Raw genomic sequence first — 6,000 nt, forward strand, 5'->3', positions numbered from 1 at the left:
GTAGTTGACTGATCACCCTGGGGGATAGTAGCATATCAGAGGCTCAGTGTTAGCTTCTGCTACTGACTGATTGAGCACTCAGTGGTGGCCATAGCCAGGTCAACCTTGATGAGTAGAAGTCCATATTGCTCAGCCCACAAATAATTTCCATCTCTGTCACCATGGCTACTTCATGAGCCCATTTGGTGATAATGGGAGTGGCTGTGGAAAGAAGCTGTTATCCACCCAGTGGATATCCACACAGTGGTTATCTATCCAGTGGAAAGGATCATCCTATCCACTTGATTATTAAAATCCTCTTCTTAAGGTCATGGAATCTAAATATTTATTATGAGATCTTAAGTAATAATTTTCCCAGGCTCTGAATTTATGAACAAAATACTGAAGCAGAGATGGTTTAGGAGATTTGCTATTCAATGTCAAAGAAGAGGCTAACACATAGGCCATCTGATATCAAACAATGTTCCTAAACCATTTGCAAGTATCAAGTGAAAATGAAAAAGCTTACCCCACTAGGCATATGTTATTTTAGATAATCTGTGATTTGGAACTATTCATATCCTAATTACTTTTTAAAAACTTTTCACAGAGGGGCACCTGGGTGGCTCAGCCAGTTAAGTGTCTGCCCTCAGCTCAGGTCATAATCCCAATGTCTTGGGATCAAGCCCCACATTGGGCTCTCTGTTCAGTTGGGAGCCTCCTTCCCCCTCCCCCTTCCCACCCCAGCTCATGCTCTCTCTCTCTCCCTCTCTTGCTCCGCACTCCCTCTCTCAAATAAACAAATTTAAAAATTAAAAAAGGGGGCGGAGAAAGATGGTGGAGGAATAGGAGACCTGGATTTCGTCTCCTCTCAGGAATTCAGCTGGATAGGGATCAAACCATTCTGAATACCTACAAACTCAACAGGAGATCAAAGAAAGGAATAGCAACAACTCTCTGAACAGAAAAGTGACCACTTTCTGGAAGGTAGGACGTGTGGAGAAGTGAATCAGAGGCAATATTCGGGAGGATAGACGGCGGGGGAGGGGCCTCCATCAGCCGCTTCTGGCAAGTGATAGAGCCGCAGAGCACAAAATCAGAACTTTTAAAAGTTGGCTCCGCTGAGGGACGTCACTCCGGTGGCTAAGCGGGGGGTGGAACCCTTGCGGGACAGTGTGGTCTCAGGACCCTCGGGGTCACAGAAAGACGGGGGGTGCCTGAGTGTGGCAGAGCTCCCAGGTAACAGAGCAGGGAAGCTGGCTACAGAGGCGGAGCCCAGGCGCGGGCTCTCAGCTCGGGGTTGCCATAAACCGTGATCCGCGGCACAGTCGGGCCACTGCTCCTCCAGCAGGGACCCAACAAGCGGCAGATCCGGGGAGACTCACCTTCCTCCCCCGGGAGGAGCCGCGCGGGAGTGCGCCGCAGGGATCTGCTGGGTTTGGAGACTCCACCTGGGGTCGGGTGCCAGAGATAGAAACGCCGGTCACAGGCCGGGTGAGCACGGAGTGCGGCTGGAGACCGGGGAGACGGGAGTGACTGACGGCTTTTCTCTGGGGCCTCACTGAGAAGCAGGGCCCCGAGTTCTCGGCTCCTCCACGGCAGAGATTGGGAGGCCGCCATTTTCACTCTCCGCCTCCAAAGCTGTACGGAAAGCTCGCAGGGAACAAAAGCTCCGGAGAGCAAACCCAAGCAGATTACTTAGCCAGGAGGGGGCAAGGGTGGGGCAATCCACCTCCGGCAAAGACATTTGGAAACCACGGCAACAGGCCCCTCCCCCAGAAGATCAGCGAGAACAGCCAGTCAAGAACATGTTTACCGATCAGTGAGAACAGCAGAACTCCAGCGCTAGGGGAATACTGCACATAGAATTCATGGCTTTTTTACCATGATTCTTTAGTCTTTCAAAGTTAATTTTTTTTTAACTATCTTTTTCTTTTTTTTTTTTTTGAATTTTTCTTTTTCCCTTTTTCAACCAACATCTTATCAATCCCTTTTTTAAAAAACATTTTTATTTTTCATTTTTAGAGTCATATTCTTTACTTCATAGTAGTTACCCGTATTTTTGGCATATATATATAAGTTGTTCTCTCTTTAAAATTTTGAGATAGTTTCTTCTAACAGATCAAAATATACCATAAATCTCTAGTATATGCTTTTTTCCTACTCCCCTGCCTGATCACATTCTCTCCCTTATTTTTTCTTTCTTCTTTTTTTAAATCCTCTTCTTTCTTTTTTCAAACAACTTTTTTTTTTTAAAGATTTTATTTATTTATTTGAGAGAGAGAATGAGAGAGAGCACATGAGAGGGGGGAGGGGGAGAGGGAGAAGCAGACCCCCCGCCGAGCAGGGAGCCCGATGCGGGACTCGATCCCAGGACTCCAGGATCATGACCTGAGCCGAAGGCAGTCGCTTAACCGACTGAGCCACCCAGGCACCCCTCAAACAACTTCTTATCAATTCCTTTTATAAAATTTTTTTTTAAAGATTTTATTTATTTATTTGAGAGAGAGAGAATGAGAGAGAGCACATGAGAAGGGGGAGGGTCAGAGGGAGAAGCAGGCTCCCCGCTGAGCAGGGAGCCCGATGCTGGACTCGATCCCGGGACTCCAGGATCATGACCTGAGCCGAAGGCAGTCGCTTAACCAACTGAGCCCCCCAGGCGCCCCTCCTTTTATAAAATTTTTTATAATTTCCATCTTTACAGTCATATTCCATCCCTTCATCATATCAACCCTTATTTTTGTACATATATAAGTTTTTCTTTCTTTAAAATTTTGGGAGGCAGGTTCTTCTAACAGATCAAAATATACCCTAAATCTCTAGTATATGCTTTTTTTCTACTTCTCTGCCTGATCATATTCTCTCCCTTATTTTTTCTTTCTTCTTTTTTTAAATCCTCGTCTTTCTTTTTTCAAACAACTTCTTATCAATTCCTTTTATAAAATTTTTTTAAAGATTTTATTTATTTATTTGAGAGAGAGAGAATGAGAGAGAGCACATGAGAAGGGGGAGGGTCAGAGGGAGAAGCAGGCTCCCCGCTGAGCAGGGAGCCTGATGCGGGACTCGATCCCGGGACCCCAGGATCATGACCTGAGCCGAAGGCAGTCGCTTAACCAACTGAGCCACTCAGGCGCCCCTCCTTTTATAAAATTTATTATAATTTCCATCTTTACAGTCATATTCCACCCCTTCATCATATCAACCCTTATTTTTGTACATATATGTTTTTCTTTCTTTAAAATTTTGGGAGGCAGTTTCTTCTAAAAGACCAAAATACACCCAAAATCTAGTGTGTGGCACTGATCTATATACCAGTTTGATCATATTTGATCACATTCTGGTATTTTTGTTGTTGTTGTTTTGTTTTGTTCTGTTTTTGTTTGTTTTTATCTTTATCTTTTTCTTTTTCTTTTTTTTTCCTTTTTCTTTTTTCTCTCTTTCCTTTTCTTTTCCCACTGCTTCAGGTCTTTTCTGATTTGTTTAGAGTATATTTTCTGGGGACGTTGTTACCCTGCTAGGATTTTGTTCTCTCATTAATCTATTCTCCTCTGCACAAAATGACAAGATGGAAAAAAATCACCTCAACAAAATGAACAAGGGGTACTACCGACTGCCAGGGACCTACTCAATACGGACATTAGTAAGATGTCAGATCTAGAGTTCAGAATCATCACTTTAACCATCACATACTAGCTGGGCTTGAGGAAAGCATGGAAGTTATTAGAGAAACCCTTTCTGGAGAAGTAAAAGAACTAAAACCTAATCAAGTTGAAATCAAAAAGTCTATTAATGAGGTGCAATCAAATATGGGGGCACTAATGCTAGGATAAATGAGGCAGAAGAGAGAATCAGTGATATAGAAGACCAAATGATGGAAAATAAAGAAGCTGAGAAAAAGAGAGATAAACAACTACTGGATCACAAGGGCAGAATTCGAGAGATAAGCGATACCATAAGACGAAACATCATTAGAATAATTGGGATCCCAGAAGAAGAAGAAAGAGAGAGAGGGGCAGAAGGTATAATGGAGCAAACTATAGCAGAGAACTTCTCTAATTTGGGGAAGGAAACAGGCATCAAAATCCAGGAAGCACAGAGAACCCCTCTCAAAATCAATAAAAATACGTCAACACCCTGACATCTAATAGTAAAACTTACGAGTCTCATAGACAAAGAGAAAATCCTGAAAGCAGCTCAGGAGAAGAGATATGTAACCTACAATGGTAGAAACATTAGATTGGCAACAGACCTATCCACAGAGACCTGGCAGGCCAGAAAGGACTGGCAGGATATATTCAGAGCACTAAATGAGAAAAATATGCAGCCAAGAATACTCTATCCAGCTAGGCTATCATTGAAAATTGAAGGAGAGATAAAAAGCTTCCAGGACAAACAAAAACTAAAGGAATTTGCAAACACGAAACCAGACCTACAAGAAATCTTGAAAGGGGTCCTCTAAGCAGAGAGACCCTAAAAGCAACATAGACCAGAAAGGAACACAGACGATATACAGTAACAGTCACCTTACAGGCAATACAATGGCACTAAATTCCTATTTTTCAATAGTTACCCTGAATGTAAATGGGCTAAATGACCCAATCAAAAGACACAGGCTATCAGATTGGATTAAAAAATAAGACCCATCGATATGCTGTCTGCAAGAGACTCATTTTAGACCCAAAGACACCCCCAGATTGAAAGTGAGGGGGTGGAAAACCATTTACCATGCTAATGGACACCAAAAGAAAGCTGGGGTGGCAATCCTTATATCAGACAAATCAGATTTTAAAGCAAAGACTGTAATAAGAGATGAGGAAGGACACTATATCCTACTTAAAGGGTCTATCCAACAAGAAGATCTAACAATTGTAAATATCTATGCCCCTAACATGGGAGCAGCCAATTATATAAGGCAATTAATAACAAAAGCAAAGAAACACATCGACAACAATACAATAATAGTGGGGGACTTTAACACCTCCCTCACTGAAATGGACAGATCGTCTAAGCAAAAGATCAACAAGGAAATAAAGACTTCAAATGACACACTGGACCAAAAGGACTTCACAGACATATTCAGAACATTCCATCCCAAAGCAATGGAATACACATTCTTCTCTACTGCCCATGGAACATTCTCCAGAATCGATCACATCCTAGGTCATAAATCAGGTCTCAACTGGTACCAAAAGATTGGGATCATTCCCTGCCTATTTTCAGACCACAATGCTTTGAAACTAGAACTCAATCACAAGAGGAAAGTCAGAAAGAACTCAAATACATGGAGGCTAAAGAGCATCCTACTGAAGAATGAATGGGTCAATCAGGAAATTAAAGAAGAATTCAAAAAATTCATGGAAACCAATGAAAATGAAAACACAACTATTCAAAATCTTTGGGATGTAGCAAAGGCAGTCCTAAGAGGAAAGTATATAGCAATACAAGCCTTTCTCAAGAAAGGTCTCAAGTACACAACCTAACCCTACACCTAAAGGAGCTGGAGAAAGAACAGCAAATAAAGCCTAAACCCAGCAGGAGAAGAGAAATAATAAAGATCAGAGCAGAAATCAATGAAATAGAAACCAAAAGAACATTAGAACAGAGTAACAAAACCAGGAGCTGGTTCTTTGAAAGAATTAACAAGATTGATAAACCCCTGGTCAGACTTATCAAAAAGAAAAGAGAAATGACCCAAATCAACAAAATCTTGAATGAAAGAGGAGAGATCACAACCAACACCAAAGAAATACAAACAATTATAAGAACACATTATGAGCAACTCTATGCCAGCAAACTAGATAACTTGGAAGAAATGGATGCATTCCTAGAGATGTATCAACTACCAAAACTGAACCAGGAAGAAAGAGAAAACCTGAACAGACCTATAACCACTAAGGAAATTGAAGCAGTCATCAAAAATCTCCCAAAAAACAAAAGCCCAGGGCCAGATGGCTTCCCAGCGGAATTCTACCAAACATTTCAAGAAGAATTAATACCTATTCTTCTGAAACTGTTCCAAAA

Source organism: Neomonachus schauinslandi, chromosome 1 (assembly GCF_002201575.2).
Source record: "Neomonachus schauinslandi chromosome 1, ASM220157v2, whole genome shotgun sequence".
NCBI classification, from domain to species: domain Eukaryota; kingdom Metazoa; phylum Chordata; class Mammalia; order Carnivora; family Phocidae; genus Neomonachus; species Neomonachus schauinslandi.